This window comes from Bidens hawaiensis, unplaced genomic scaffold, assembly GCF_021521415.1.
Source record: "Bidens hawaiensis isolate Kalapana, Puna unplaced genomic scaffold, B.hawaiensis_p1.1 tig00020924_1, whole genome shotgun sequence".
In the NCBI taxonomy this organism is placed as follows: domain Eukaryota; kingdom Viridiplantae; phylum Streptophyta; class Magnoliopsida; order Asterales; family Asteraceae; genus Bidens; species Bidens hawaiensis.
Window position 1 is genome coordinate 40,142 of NW_027493233.1, and position 16,770 is coordinate 56,911.

Here is a 16,770-nt window from a genome sequence, read left to right on the forward strand (position 1 = left end):
GACCAAAGCCCATATTGTATTTGTTATTTAGAAGTTTTACTTTTGGGTTGGGTTATGGGCTAAAGCTTATGTATTCGTATATTTGGGTTATTGGGTGGTTGAGAATGGAAAAAAAAAAAAAAAACTCTGTTCTATAGTCTATAAAATTTTTTTAAACTTTTAATTTTTTTTAAATTAATTTAATCCAAATACTAAAATTCATTAAATTAATATAAAACCTACTTGGTTTTTTAACTACTTAATTCTTTTATTTAACGTTTGGAACTACCCTCAATACTCTAGTGAGCATTCTTGATGTCATATCAACCGTGCATATTGATTTGAAGGTTTCAAGCTTGACTCACCGAATAACACTATCAAAGATGAAACTCACAACTAAGGAAAACCCCCTATGGTCAGGTTTTGATCATTAACCATCACCCCATGCGGTCATGCCATTACATTTGACATTGGATCAAAAGACCGATTGTTGAGGTACTTAATTCCAACTACATTTTTGTAGTTTGCTTTATATAAATTTTTTAACCCATAATTTTATATAATAGTAATCAAGTTTTTTAAGTTAATGACTAAGTCACTTAAAATGTTTTTATAGCTCTAAAGCAACTCAATATTTATTGGTTAGGTGTCAATTTTGATTATTTATTTTGGAATTTGGGTGACAATTTAATATAGAATAGTTGAAGGATGCTACCATATATGAGAGTGAGAGCACATTTGGAAGTTCAAAGTTGGATGTAGTCATTGTTACAAGTCATAACGCGTTTTTGTCACCTTCACGTAATGATATTACATGTGAGACTTAATAATATTTTTTAAAAATTAAAATAATATTATATTCAAAATGGTTAAGTAATAATAGTTATAAGCTGGACTCACAATATTTTCATTTTAAGGTTAGTTATTTATTTATCGTCGTATTTTATGTGGGTCTCACAATATTTTTATTTTAAGTATGACACTCTATTATTTATTCATATCAATTTCATGTTGTGAACGTTTTAACTCGAAGCTCACATTAAAGATATTGCAATAAAGCCGTTATTCAATAGAAAATAGCTATATAAATATTGTTTATAAATTTATATTTATATTCAAAGTAAATAAAAAACAAATTTTTTCATGAAAATTTTCAATAATGACATAGTAAGGCATTAACAATGAGGTTAATGGAAGATTATGGCCGTCATTGGTAATGATGTTGTAAATATATTAATTGATTGTTAAGTATACAAGTAGAGTGATAAATATGGTGAGTTATGTCAACCATCTATACGATAACTTAAAGTCTCATCTTTTTTTCTTAAATACGAAAAGTTATGAGTATAATTTCTACTTTTCACTCCATTAACACACTTCTCGTCCTTGACATGGATGAACTTTAAAAAAAAATATTAATCGGGTGTAAAATGAAATTTTTTATCTAAAGCTAAAAAAATAAAACAAAACAAAGTTTCCCACCCACCCACGTCTCACTTCATTGTGGCGCCACACTAGAACTTCAACGAGCCATGGTTTTATTTTATCGACATTGGAGACTCATGAATGGACTTCGACTTCCTCCGTATATAGTTTGCATCTTCTAGTTAAAATTTCCTAAAACATTGCTTAGCATATTCTCAATCATCTTTTCTAATAAATATCGTAAGAGATTTTTTCGACAAATTTAACATAACCTCTTAGGTTCATTCATGTCGAAGACGATAAGTGTGCTGCTAAAGTGAATAATAAAGACAATAGTCGAAATTTATCATCCCTGAAAACAATAACTAAGATTTTAGCATAACAATTAACACAAGATTTAAGTTATTTATTAAGTATATTCATATTTTTTAAAAGCACTAATAAACTCTTTATTGTGTTCTCTGTCTAATAACACTTTATATTATACAATATATTAAAATGCAACTTTATAAGTTTTTATTTTGTTATCACGCTTTTGCCATTTAAACCGGTATTAACAAACTTTCGTATCTTCAAACTTTTGTCATAAGACTTCTAGCTTTTTAACTTTGACCACAAGTCCATAACTTTTACACTTCTACAAATTAAACAAAAATTTTAGTCTTTCAACACAAAATTTAGACTTTTACAAATCAGTCAAGTTTCACTTTTTAACCCCAAAACCTCAACTTTGGTTACAAAATATTATTTTGAATGGTACGATAATGAACCAAACTGATACATTTTAAAATCTTGCCGCATCCCTTCTCTAAGACTCTAATTTGAAGCAACTACAACCTACAGATAGAGATGTTGGTCCTTTCGGTTTACCGACAAGGTAACCAATGTAAGCATTTGGTTCTTCACATATTGAGTTCGAGCCGTCACAAGTCACAACGACGTCCTCAACTTGTTTATATTAATAAGCTCAAATACTTAATACAATGTTGCTTTGGATCTCACCACAATGTCATTATCATAATACAACACATATATTGTTTTTAATTATTATTATTATTTTTATTTTTCGAACGGCAACACAACGCGTCTATAGGTGTACGCACACTCCGAAATCTGAGTATCTGACACGTAATAAAATCGAAAACAATTAATTATTTACTTCCAAGAAATATTTTAAACTTATTATTGTATCAACTTGTACACTTTGTTATATTAAACACCACTTTAAAGGTGCAAAAAAAACTAGAACCCGGAACAGGATTTGGAAAAAAAAAATACCGGAACCGTTTATTTATATCGGGTTTTTAATGCCTGAACCCGTACCCGACCCTATCTGTAGGAGGTTATGCATTTTAGTACGAAAACCCGTACCCGAACCGGACCCGATTTGTACCCGGTAATACCCAAAAACCCGAACCGGTTCTATACCCGGAACCAGGTTTTTCCAATACCCGAAACCGGGTTTTTCAAATACTCAATCTATACCCGAAATCAACCGAAAATAACTGGATAATACCCGAAAAATACCCCTAAAAAGTGCAACCTCTAAAAAATTCTAATCTATACCCGAAAAATGCCCCGAAAAAACCCTGAAAATATGGTTTTTTCAATACCCAGAAATAGGTTATTCAAATACCCGGTTTTAGAAATACCCAGTTCTATAGCCGAACGGAACCCGATACATAGGGTATGATTTTCTGAGAAAATACCCGGACCCGAACCCGATTCAAATATTTCTAATATATTATCTTTCACTACCCAATCATACCCTAATCCGGGCTTTTCTAATACCGATTTGTGCAACTCTACACCACTTATTTAAAGAAAACACGGCATTTCACATACAATAATATATATATTTTTTATTAATATTTAAAGTCAATTTTTCAGTTTATTAAGTTTTGACGACGCGCTTTGTGGGATCACACCAAAACTTATTATTTATTATTTCCAATTTAAAGATTAAATAAAAGAACATGACACCAAATAACGCGTAAACTATAATGTCACTCATTTAACATATCACCAATTGTTCCATAAACACACAAAGTCACAACTCATAAGTCATAAGGCTGTTTCTCATCTCTTTCATTGAAGCTTCTTGTTTTAGGAGATACAAATGGCTATTTTAACCATTGGTTTTCTAGTTATTTTGTTCATAATTGGTTTTGTTTTAACTCTCTATAGAGTACCCACAAAAAAGGTTGATACTTTATGTCGAATTCGATCTTTGAAGGATGAGGATTTATCGAAAAAGGAAGGTGTCGAGTCGGGTTCGAGGGAAAGAAAGGAGGAGTTAAAGAGTGTGTTTGCTACTTTTGACAAGAATAGAGATGGGTTCATTACAAAACAAGAGTTAAGTGACTCTTTGAAGAATATTGGGATTTCAACAAGTGAAAGAGATGTAGTGGAGATGGTTCAAAGAGTTGATGTCAACGGCGATGGGTTGATCGATTTCGATGAGTTTTGTGAGCTTTTCGAGACGATGATGAGGCGAGAAGATGAAGAGGGGAAGAAGAATATTGATGTTGATAATGAAGATGGTGATTTGAAAGATGCATTTGATGTGTTTGATGGGGATAAAAATGGGCTCATAAGTGTTGAAGAATTGGGATTGGTTTTGGATTCATTGGGGTTCAAAGAAGGTAGAAAGTTGGAGGATTGTAAGATGATGATAAGCAAAGTTGATATTGATGGTGATGGTATGATCAATTTTCATGAGTTCAAGAACGTGATGAGGAATGGTATTAGTCTTATTTCGGTCAATTAATTCGTGTTTCGCTTGCATAAGAAGAACAAGTGTTTTTTTCGTATCAAAGACACCAATTGTTGTACCGGTATAACAAAAGAAGAAAAGTCTTGTGTTTTTTCTCGTATTAAGGTCGCCACGCATTAAATCAGTCTAACGCAACATGTTAATGTATAGAAATTAGTGTTTTTGATTTCATTTTTTCCATTTGTGTCTTTAGTCATTTAAACATCATAGTTGTAGTTATGTTACAACTAGAATCTAGTTTACTTTTATGGTATGTAGTTCAAATGTTCTAAGGTTTTCATGTTTGTGAGCTTGTTAATTGTATTACTAATCAAAAGTTTGAGATTCAACAACCTCAAAAAGAACATGTTTGGATTTGGTCTATAACAAGTGTGGGCCTTTTTGCTTCTTAAAGACACGGCCGGCATGCTTGAATTAAGATTGATAATTTAACACCAAAGGATCACAAATCATATGTAATAGAATGAAAGATAAACAATCTTAATTAAAAAATAAAAAACACATAGGCTCTTGTTACATTTATGAACAAAAGAAATTGATCGAGTCAGTTCCAAACATAAAAATATACGGTGTAAAAAGATAGCATGTTATTCATGTACTTTTTACTTAGACCGGCCACCTCACCCACAAAGGGCGTTATACACCAAAACGTGGGGATTAAAGGAGCGTGCCACCCTCTTAACGGACGTTAGAGAAAATAAGGTAGGGCCCATGGAACCTCAACCGATCACCAATTTGTTTTTTTTCTTTAATTTATTTTTTAGTTAAACCACAACGTAATAATTAAATGGCGGAAAAAACCCATTGTCTACATAGCAGGACGTTATTACACTATTTAGTTAAACCACAATATATAGGCTTAGTTAGTTATATGTAACTTTTATATCATAATGAATTGTAGTATGTCAATAGCTATAGAAACATATACATTGATTCCCACAAGTTTGGATATGTGTGAACATCAATATAGAGCAGATGAGCAGAATGGTTCAACTGTCTAGAGTCAAAGGTTGTTTGATGACAAAAGTGTAACAACTAACACGACTATATATTATTACATTTCAACTACTTGGGACCCACTTTATGAAGCCTAATGTTCAAATGTAACGTTGACGACAAAGGAAAACATTTGAAAAAGGAAAACAAACCTAGACACGACAACCACAATCAAGATGGTTAATTGTGAGGTTAAAGACACGTGTCAAGTCTATTGAGGAGTCTAAACCAGGCTAAACTAGAGCTCGACTTATATAATAAATTACATACGTTTTTAGCTTTAGACATAAGACCTGTAAGTTTGTAACGAGTCAAGCTCAAATTTCTTAATATATATTTAGAGATTTTTGAGGTATATTTATTTAGACGGAAAAATATGATAACAGAGGCACCCTAAATTGCGGAGGTGTTTAAAGGCAAGGTGTCGACTTGTAGAGGATGAATATGGGTTTCGTATTGTTTTGCTTGAAAGGATATTTAAGAGACAAGTGACCATTTGTAAAGCATGGCGTTAGAATGTATCTGGGACGAAGAGTGGGTGAATATGGTACTTAAAAACGTTACCGTTTTAACAAATATTGTTTTGGACTTTGCCGTTTCTAGAAGAGTGAGTGAATATGGTAACAGATAACGTAAGAAAGTATATCTCTTGTACTATATGTATGGGATATCAATAAGAAGTAAAAATTTTCTTTTAAGTTAATCAAAGTGTAGAGCTCTGATAGTGTAAAAGACTTATAGTTGAATTATATTAAACAATTAACAAACCATAAGCCACTGTTAGTCATAAATTAGCTTGTAAGTGAAAGTAGTAAATCAAGTTGTCGTTGTAGTATAGTGGTAAGTATTCCTGCCTATCACGCGGGTGACCGGGTTCGATCCCCGGCAACGGCAATGATACATTTTTACAATACAATTTTTTTGAAAGTTATTAACTATAATCATACAATGTGTTTGTTCTTGGATTTCCTCTGTATTGTTTTATATATATGTACTTTAGAGCTGAGGGTCTCTTTGGAAGCCACCTCTTTATCCCTTTGGATAGAGGTACGATGTGCCTACATCCCACCCTCCCCAGACCCTACCTATAGCTTTGCTGTTGGTGGGACTTTACAGGGTATGATTGATTGATTGATATACAATGTGTTTGTTGTATCTTCCTGGGTTGTAAATTTGTAATGGTCTACGACTTGTAACTATCACCAACCAAATAACCAAATCCAAACGAAAACCGACTGTTTTGTTTCAAGTTTTTGATCTTTTGATAAAAGAAACTTTTGGTTTGGATTCGGTTTAATGCGTAAGTCAACCAAACTGACCGAATTTATGAATAATCATTTTTCTTTTTTTGAATTCTAAGGACTTTTTAACAACTCAAATAATTCAAGCTGCAATGACGATACCGAAAAACAAAAAAGCCAAAAATCAAACAAACCGAAACCGAACGGTTTTCTAAACTTGGTTTGTGATCATTGTTAGAGTTGGTTGATGATGAGAGTCAATTGATTCACAGTCAACTGGTATGTGCCTACAAGTCAATGGAAGTCAACAGGGGGTAATTTGAATGTCCAAGTTTTAACTAAATGAGTTAAAGTCAACTACTATTAACTTGTGTGTATATAATAAGTCCAAAGAAGGAATGCATAAAGTTGAAAACGTATTTTTTTGGGGGAGGAAATAACGACTTTGAAAGTAATATATACAACATAAACAAACTTCGTTGCTAATTATTTGAATATATGTATTCCTTCTTCATATAGAGGTAGGGTACCAAAAAGACCCAAATACCCTTAAGTAATACCCGCGGGTCAACCAAGGGCACGTCACAGGTCACCCGCGGGACATATGAACCATCCGCATAAATCATCTGAGGAAGAAGCACTCTCATTGCACATGTGGAAGCATCCTGGCACCCTCAAAAGTCATCCGCAAGGAGTACCCTTTCCGCGTAGATGACCACGAGGTAATGCTCCGGGACAGCTGTCAATAACTAAATACCTTCTAGAAGATTTGCCAATATGCTTTCTTGGGCAATACGTGATCCTTCGGCCAATCAGCCAGTGACACCTGGCAAGGCCGTTATAACCGTGCACATGGCTAATATTACCCCTTAACCAATATCTGAAGGACGCGTGTCTAGGTTGTTATACATGCACATGCAACGTATAAGTTGAACCTGTTATATGAAGACACGTGTCCAGGCGGTTATAAGAGCATCTTCTAAATGGACAGATGGCCCAATTACTTCCCCACATCCTTAGGCTATAAATACCTTCTCAATCATCATGAGGTATTCATTCACTCCCAATATACTCTCTCAATCTACTTAAGTACTTTATCTTCATCGGAACTGTACTTATTCTCACGCCGGAGGGTGGTTACGGGAAGACCCCCATCTTGTCCTTCCCGTAACGAGCTCACGGTGCCTGTTTTGCAGGTTCATGTCATTGGACTTTGGAGACTGTGTTCATATCGTATTGGTAGTTAACTATATCCTACCATGTTGACTCATTGGATCTAGGACCCGTTTAGGGGAGTAGATCCGTGTTTCTTAATTTGCGCCATCCGTGCTTTTGTTAGAACAGCAAAAAAAATTTTCGTCCTCTTTATGATATGAATCAGTTACCTAAAGGGCCGACGGAGAACCCAGCACAATCTTCACGTGGTCCCAATCTTGAAACACGTGAAGGAGCAACGTCTGTGTTTGCTCGAACTTCGACTCCTATCACAAGAACCGATGCCGTCAACCCTGGAGGTTTTTCCTTGGTTGGTTTGACGGCTCGGGGATTGTATGCTCAACAAGAAGGTGTTACCCCAGTAGACACTGGAAATATTGTTACACCAACTACTGATTTGGGGCGCGTTACAGCCCCAAGAGGTTCCGATCTCGGAGATCTGGACCGAATTATAAGAGATGCTAATCGAACTCACTCAGAGTTAGGCCTGGATGAAAATTCCGGCGACTCTGCTCCAAGGAGAGTTCGGCAGCATAACTCTAGATCTGGAGGACTCTTGTCTCCAGACGAATGGCTCCGCATTCAACAAGAAAGTTTGGTTGCTGAGTATGAACGTAGGGTACGAAATGAGCGTTTCCATGCTCGTACCCTGACGTACGACGACTCCCCCAGGAGATCTGTTTCTCCTCCCATACGGGGAAGTCATATTCAATATAGTCAACCGGTGGAGCAAAACTTGGGGGAAATCCCAAGGTTACGTCCTCGTCCCCGCATAGACATGCGGGTACCATCCTATGAGAACGAACTAGATGGACATGATTCAACCTATCACCTGGACGGTAGTTATTATAGCGGGGATAGCCGTCTCCCTTCAAACGAAAGGGCTAGTTACCCGCGACCAGCTGTCCGCCATGCGGAATACTAGAGTAGTGCTGAACATGAATTTCTTAAACTATACCGTCCTGAATCTTTCGCAGAAAAATCGAAGTTCATTCCAACCATCGCGACGGCTCCATTCCCGATAAACGCAAAAATCCCAACATCCGTTGGAACATATAGTGGAATGACGGATCCTAGTGATCATTTGCTGAGGTTTGAGGCAGTTGGAAGAGTCAGTGGTTGGACTCTTCCATATTGGTGTCACATGTTCACACTAACATTCACTGGAGCGGCGCGAGAATGGTTTGAAAAGTTACCATGCGGACATATTAAAATTTGGAAGGATTTTGTAGCAAAATTCTCCCAACATTTCAGCCAACAAAGAAAACATACACGTGATCCTTCGGAAATACTGAATGTTGAAAGGCGAAATAATGAATCCATTGAGGACTTCATTACTCGTTTTAATAACGAGAGCCTTAACATCGGAGGGGTTAGTGAAGATATGCTGCGGGGAGCGTTCCGCAAGAATGTCCATAGTGATGCCCTGATCCGCACACTAACCGGAAAAGACGGAATGCCCGAGTCCTGGGATGAAATCATGACAACAGCCAAGTTGTTTGCAAGAACCAAAAAAACATTGGGGTCCAGCAGCCAGAAGCAATCACCAAGGGTCGAATTCTAGACTCCAAGACCAAATACAAAGCTAAAGGAACAATCTGGTCAAGGCTGCAACCGACCACAGAACAACCAAAGCAGTTCGATGCAAGATCGTTGATTGGCAACAAGAACAAGCGTAATTTTCCAACACGATCTCCCAACAACAGCTGGCTCAGTTGTCAAAAACTCCTTCAGCGATCCTCATAACTGAGAATTTGACTTTCCGCAAACCTCAACCATTGCCGAGGAAATCATTCCTCGATAACAAAAAACGTTACACGTACCACAATGATATAGGGCACAATACAAACGAGTGTGTGGCCCTAAGGAATGAAATAGAGGCAGCTGTAAAGAACGGGAAATTGGATCATTTGGTCAAAAGTGTACGACCAGGACCTGGTAAACCTCCCGCAAAGGATAACCAGGGCCCGGCCAAAAGGTAAATAAAAGATCTGAACGTTCACATGATTCAGGGAGGTCAACAGATCAATGGTAAAAGGAAAGAGTTTGTGGATGAGGAGTGGAAAAACGAGCCAGTCATTTTTCCACGTATCAGAGGAAGACTGTACAACAAGAATCCTCTGATAATCACTGCCCTATTCGGGCATTATCGGTCGTAGTAAGTGTTCTTTGACACTGGTAGTACATCTGACATTATGTACCAACAGTGCTTTGACCAGCTTGAGGAAGATGATAAAGAAAGATTGCGACCCATTCATGCTCCCGTTTCTGGGTTTGGTGGGGAAATAATGCACCCGCGGGGTGTCATCACATTCCCAGTCACACTTAGTGACAGAGTCCACTCAAGAACTGAGGAAGTCGAATTTTTAGTCTTACCGGCAACTTTCAAACATGATATTATTCTCGGACGAGAAGCAATCGGTGACTTCAATGCCCATCCGTCCACATCTCACGGAGCAGTAGGGGTTACGACCCGTAATGGTGTAGCAATAATCCATGTCAATCGACATTGCTTCACCACTGAAAGTTCGAAGCTAAGTAAAGTTCCAAGACAAAATCAGAGAATTGAACCAGAGAAATGGGTTCTCAATAAAAATTTCCTGATCAAACTGTGATAATTGGTCCGGCTATTTCTGAGGTCGCCTGAATCTTTTTGAAGCAATTATTGACGAAGAACATTGACATTTTCGCATGGAAGCCCGCGGACATGATAGGTGTCCCGCGGAGCATTTCAGAGCACAAATTAAAGGTGAATCCACTAATCACCCCAATTGTGCAAAAGAAGCGAAAGACGAGCCCAAAACAAACGAAGACCATGAATGAGCAAGTGCAAGATCTTCTTCGCGCTGGGATCATACGGGAAATCAAGTACCAAACATGGGTGGCCAACCCAGTGATTGTCCCGAAAAGCAATGAAACGTGGAGGATGTGTATAGATTATAAAAATCTAAACAAGGCATGTCCGAAAGATTGTTACCCACTTCCAGAAATCGACTTGAAAGTAGATGATGTGGCCCCATTCAAGTTCAAATGCTTCCTCGATGCCTACAAAGGTTATCATCAGATTCATATGGCAGCTGGTGATGAGGACAAGACAGCGTTCCGCACCGACCAAGGAACATCCTGTTACAGAATGATGCCTTTCGAGTTAAAAAATGTGGGTGGCACATACCAAAGACTGATGGATCACGCGTTCAAAGGTCAAATAAGTCGAAACCTCGAAGTTTATATGGACGATTTGGTGATCAAAAGTACTGAAGAGGATCAAATGTTACGAGACATAGAGGAAACTTTTGAAAAACGTTGAGAAGTATCAACATGAAACTCAATACAGCAAAGTGTTCCTTCGGGATGGAGGAATGAAAGTTCCTCGGGGTAATCGTTACGAGTACGGGTTTCAAGGCTAATCCGGACAAGATAGAAGCAGTAGCCCACATGCCATCACCCACATCCCTCAAAGAGGTTCAAACACTTAACGGAAGATTGGTAGCGTTAAACAGGTTTCTGGCAAACCACACTGCTAGATCTTACCCGTTCATCTCAACATTGAGGAATTGCCTCAAAAAGGCACAATTCAGATGTACTCTAGAAGCCGAACAAGCATTCCAGAAAGTCAAGAAGTGTTTAATGGAATTACCTACGTTAACAGCTCCTCATGCGGGTGAACTATTAACACTATATTTGTCGGCGTCCGACATTGCTGTGGGGGCTGTCCTATTGACAGATAGGAAAAACGTTCAAACTCCAATCTATTACGTCAGTAGAACACTATCGGACCCGGAAACAAGGTACTTGATGTTGGAAAAGTTGGTTTTGGCATTGGTTTATGCCGCAAGACGGCTTCGCAGATATTTCCAGGGTCACCCCATCAATGTGTTAACCGGATACAAACTCAAAAACGTGTTGAGTAAGCCCGAATTATCTGGGCGACTGGCAAAGTGGGCTATCAAATTGGGTGAACATTCGATAGAATATAAACCCAGACCGGCAATCAAAGGGCAAGTGCTGGCGGACTTTGTCACAGAAGTCCCGCAGCACAAAGAACAAGAATGTATAATCGAACAACAACCCCAAGCACCTCCGGAACAAGGGCAAGTTTGGTCACTGTTCACGGACGGAGCTTCGAGCAGTGAAGGGTCAGGTGCGGGCTTAAGGCTAGTCAACCCTGAGGGGCATGAATTTACATACGCCATCAAGTTAGACTTTAAAAGTACCAACAATGAGGCGGAATATGAAGCCTTCCTGGCAGGCCTGCGGATAGCGAAAAAGCTTGGGGTGAAACATTTAGAAGCACGAGTGGATTCCATGCTAATTGCGGGTCAAATAAATGGAACATATGAAGCCAAAAACGATGTCATGGCTTCTTATTTGTCACAAGCAAGGGTCTTGATTCGCCAATTTACCTCTTTCAAGGTTGTTCACATTAAGAGGAGTGAGAACTAATCGGCGGACGCTCTTAGCAAGCTAGCTTCAACGAATTTTGAGCATTTTGCCAAATATATTAGTGTAGAAGTTCTAGATAATCCATCCGTTCCACAAAACCAAGTCCTGGTAATCCAAACTAGTAGCATACTCGTTATATGCATTCACGTCACACAGGTCTTGTTCTATGTGATATAGGACGACACGATAGGTATAATATGAATATTTGTTTGTGTTCTACGAATATGAATTTGGAATACTTGAATTCCATATTTTGTTTGTGTTCGGTCGAAGATGCAATGGATCGTTTTTAAATGTTGAAAACTCTTAATTTGATTATGCTTCTAATCAACATTTTTTTTTGATATTATGTTCTCCGACCCGACTCGACCGAACAAAAAATTATAATGTTTGATTGTGAGAAATCTGACCATCGAAAAAAGACAAGCTCATAAGTAAAAGTTTTCAGTCATTGTTCGTGCTTTGTAGTAAGCCATCATTTGCCACACATACACAAAATAGTTCCTTCACTACCTTAGTACCCTCCCACCAGGTACCATCAATCATTCCCATAGCCAGCTTGTTTTAATCCACATTTCAAATTTGGTATGAATGACTTATAACTAACTACACACTAAAATATTAAGCAAAAAATTTAAAATAAACCATAAAGAACATTAAGCAAACTAGTCAAAATAATTTAGAAAGAACATTAAGCAAAACTGCCAAAACAATCCACCCAAAAGACAACTACTAGATAAACAACCCAATTTAAATAAGATAAGGCTTCGAACAGAGCATCCATGACCACGCTATCCATGATGTCTTGAAGTACTCCTCTAATTCATGCATTTGGTTTCCATAAAACGTTGGCACATGAGGGAATTTTATCAATGCTGCTTTGAATATATTTGATGCTTCTTGGTCTGATTTAAGACTATTAACTAGAACTCCCGCCAATCTTAGTCTTTCCACATCTTCAACAGTCGCCATCAATGCACACATTAAATGTACATATGATGTTACAAAAGCACGATCATGAGACTGTTCGTATGCAATAAGGGTGTTTAACACAAATTCGGTGTTGCAATTCACATTTAGTATTGGCAGCTTAAGGGTCGCACGCCGACCCGTACGTGTTTTCACAAGAATTTTCATTGCCCATTGTGAGTCCGTGTGCGGTTCAAACTTGATTGATCTAGAGTAAAGCCTTATAGCATAGCGCGCCCTTGAATTGGTGAGGTCCTTAAAAAGTGTTTCTGAAGGAAAGTAGAGGCTCCACAAAAACTCTAAAATATGACTATGTTTTTCGCTTGAAAAAGCTTTATCAACGTCCACAAAAATTTCACCTTTTGCATCTATAAACAAATAGCTCTGCGATATTACTGGCAAGAGGTATCTTGGTAAAGTGGCACTTGGATCCTTTATAGTGCCACGGAAAAGTTTTTCAACAACAAAGATCGGGACTTGATTTTTGTAACACCACGTCTTAAACCCTATTAAATGTGAGCCCAATACACTAACTTAGAAAGTATATGGACCAAAAATAAAAATTCTGAAAATCTTATCCCATCGCGGTACGCGACGGGGTAACACTCAACCCATCGCGTAGCGCGATGGACTTGCTGAGTCAGTGGACACGTGTCCAACCACGTGTCAACACGTGGCACGATATGACAGGCCACGTGTCACCACCAGATAAGGCGGCACCAAATTGCGGCGCCGCGGTACGCGACGGGTCCCAAGGAACCCATCGCGTACCGCGATGGGGTCCTGAAATCGCCTATAAAAGGGGGTGACGGGCATGAGCTCCATTCGTCCCAACCACACCTCCATTTACACACATTTAACCTCGAAATGCGTGCCCCATTTCCGTAGCAAGCCGACGTGCCATTTTCTCGAAGTTCGTGTAAAGAACGAAGTTATAATCGAGTAGCAATCATATAAGCGAGTAAATCAAGATCCTGCATTTTTCTTATTATCAATCTAAGTATCCATTCTAAGGTAGGAGTTATGTTTAAGTTATTTACATTATAGCTTAAACTATCAATCAAGGCTATGGCCTTTAACCTTGATCATATTTATAAAACAATCTCATTCACAATCATGTTTTCATAAAACGTTACTTCATGATGAAGTAATGTTAAACAAAAGATATATTTTGACGGGCCTGTAGTAACTGGAAGGGGGATAGCACTTGTAGTAAGTTTCTTCCCTAAGGATAAGTAATTCGTACAAATCCCAATCAACTGAGGGACCCGTTTACTTACCTGGAGGAACTTACTAACGTGTTAGAACCTATTAGGCCAAAGCATGCTATATCAAACGTCACATAAAACCAAGTGTTTTCAATCACAATCAAAGATAAACGATATCAAGGTTAAGCTTACAATCATAGCTTAATTATCATTCAAAACATTTATACAAACCTATTCGTGTATAGGTTAAGTATCATTCACAATCAATCGATCAGTCAATCTAAGGTTTCAAACGCACCGACGACACAGGTGAATACGTTAACATTTTCAATCAGTCAAAACATATTTATACTCAATGAGACGAACAGGTGTTTGTCTTAACGAGTCAATCAATGTCTACATGAGATCGAGTAATCTCTAAAACGTTATAATACAAAGTAGAGAATAAAATCAACTCAGACCGAATACGCATGTGTATGGATCCACACATAACTGTTAAGCCCAATCAATCAGTCAATGGCCAGGTGGTCGTAAGGGCTAAACGGTCATGACCAGTTCTCTGTTCAGAGTCGTGTTGCTAAGAGAATACCGTTTTGTGTGTAGGGTAGTGGTACGTATACCGGATGTAGAAATGCTTCCGCTGAGTTTGTCGAGAAAACTATATTTGTATTGTAATCGTCATTCACAATGTTTTGTTGAGTCATACGTGTTCACCAGCATAGAGCTGACGTATTTTTTCAACATATTGCAGGTAATTAAGCATTAGTAGCATTAGCAAGGATTGGAGTCTTATGAAGATAGAAGCGCGTACAAGATGACTCCGATTTTGATAAACAAATCCTTGTATTATTAAACATATATTTTGTAAACTTATACTTGGGTGTTTAATTCCCAAGTAAATTTTCAATGTAAATTAATATTATATTCAACCTAAAGTCTTCCGCTAAAATTAACCCATAAATTCTGATATATTTACAAAACAGGTACCAACTTGTGGTCACACGCCTAGGCCTTAAGTCGGGGTGTGACATGAAAAAAACCCTATATTTGGGGTTTTTCGGGTTTTTTCCGAGTAAAAATTGAATTTTTAAGGAGTTGCACTTTTTAGGGATATTTTCAGGTATAGATCGGGTATTTGAAAAACCCGGTTGCGAGTATTGGAAAAACCAGGTTCCGGGTATGGAACTGGTTCTAGTTTTCGGGGATGATCAGGTACAAATCGGGTCTGGTTCGAGTACGGGTTTTGGTACTGAAATGCATATCCTATTCGTACCCTATGGGTAGAGTCGGGTACGTGTCCGGTATTAAAAACCCGGGTATAAAAAAATGTTTCCGGGTTTTTATTTAGGGTCTGGTTCCGGGTTCGGGTTTTTTGTGCACCTCTAATACCCGGTTTCGATTCCAGAAAATAACCGGTTTGTGTACCTCTAGTTCCAAATTAACCTCTGGGCCCGCTATTTAATTGAGAACCATAACCCGTGTATTGAAATCGGCCCAACCACAAGGCCCAACGGTTCAAATTGCAAAAATATATTGATTTTAGTGTCTTTACTCCCACGTAATCAAAACCCTACAAGCAATACATATTTATACACCTCTCTTCCTCTCTCTCTTTCACAAATTCAAAACCTCATAGCCTCTTCCATCACTGTCGATGTTTTTTCCTCTGCCCATCTTTTACTTTTCCCAATTTTGATCAGGTTTTTTTTGTTCATCAAATTAAACGATTTTAGCAATAGGGTTTATTCACGTTTTCGTATGCCTGTTGCGAATGTCACAGCTGCATAAACCTTATTTAGATGAATGGTTTGAAACTTTGATGAAATAAATGTGGTTGTCGACTTATCATTTTATAAAAATTGAATTTTGATAGGTTAATTACCAATAAAACCATTCATAAATTTTTGTTGTTGTTGTTAATGTTGTTATTACTTAACGTGTGCATGAAGTCGAAGAACGAAACTGATCCAAAAACAGAAAAAACCAAACCGTAATAGCCGAATCGAAACAAAAGGTTTTATGTTGTTGTAAAAACCCAACTTAAGGTTCGGTTCGGTTCGGTTTTGCATGTGATAAAAACCAAAGATTTTCATTGTTTTTTGTTAAGAATTGTATAAATGCGTAACTTGAATATTTTGACACTGAACTTAAATATATGTCCGACGTACATGTACAATAATCAATAAGTTGTTACTTAACCGAACGATTAAGAGATATATTCGTTTATTTTGGTTTTGGTTCGGTTTTGGTTTTTCAATTTTTATCATTTGAGCTTGAAAATTTTAGGCCGGAAAAAAATGACAAAAAATAACGAATTAATGTATAAATAATTTTGTTAATCGTAAGATAATAGATTATTATATGTTTAACCAAAAATATTATAGTTACATATTTATTAAATTCTTATAAATTACTTAATATAGTATATAAAATATAAAAACATAAAACCTAACCATCGATTTTTGTTTTGGTTCGGTTTTTTCGTTAGGATTTTTCAGTTTTTCCGGTTGCGGATTAG

At 37.4% G+C, this 16,770-nt stretch overlaps 1 non-coding gene and 1 pseudogene across 1 annotated transcript; both read left to right on the top strand.

The window, feature by feature from the left end:
* Positions 1-3,415: 3,415 nt before the first annotated feature.
* Positions 3,416-4,209, top strand: LOC143562284 (calmodulin-like protein 3 pseudogene; annotated as a pseudogene).
* A 1,790-nt stretch (positions 4,210-5,999) lies between these two features.
* On the top strand, positions 6,000-6,070 carry TRNAD-AUC (transfer RNA aspartic acid (anticodon AUC)). Its single transcript has one exon. It is a non-coding gene; the product is annotated as a tRNA-Asp (tRNA).
* Positions 6,071-16,770: the final 10,700 nt, after the last annotated feature.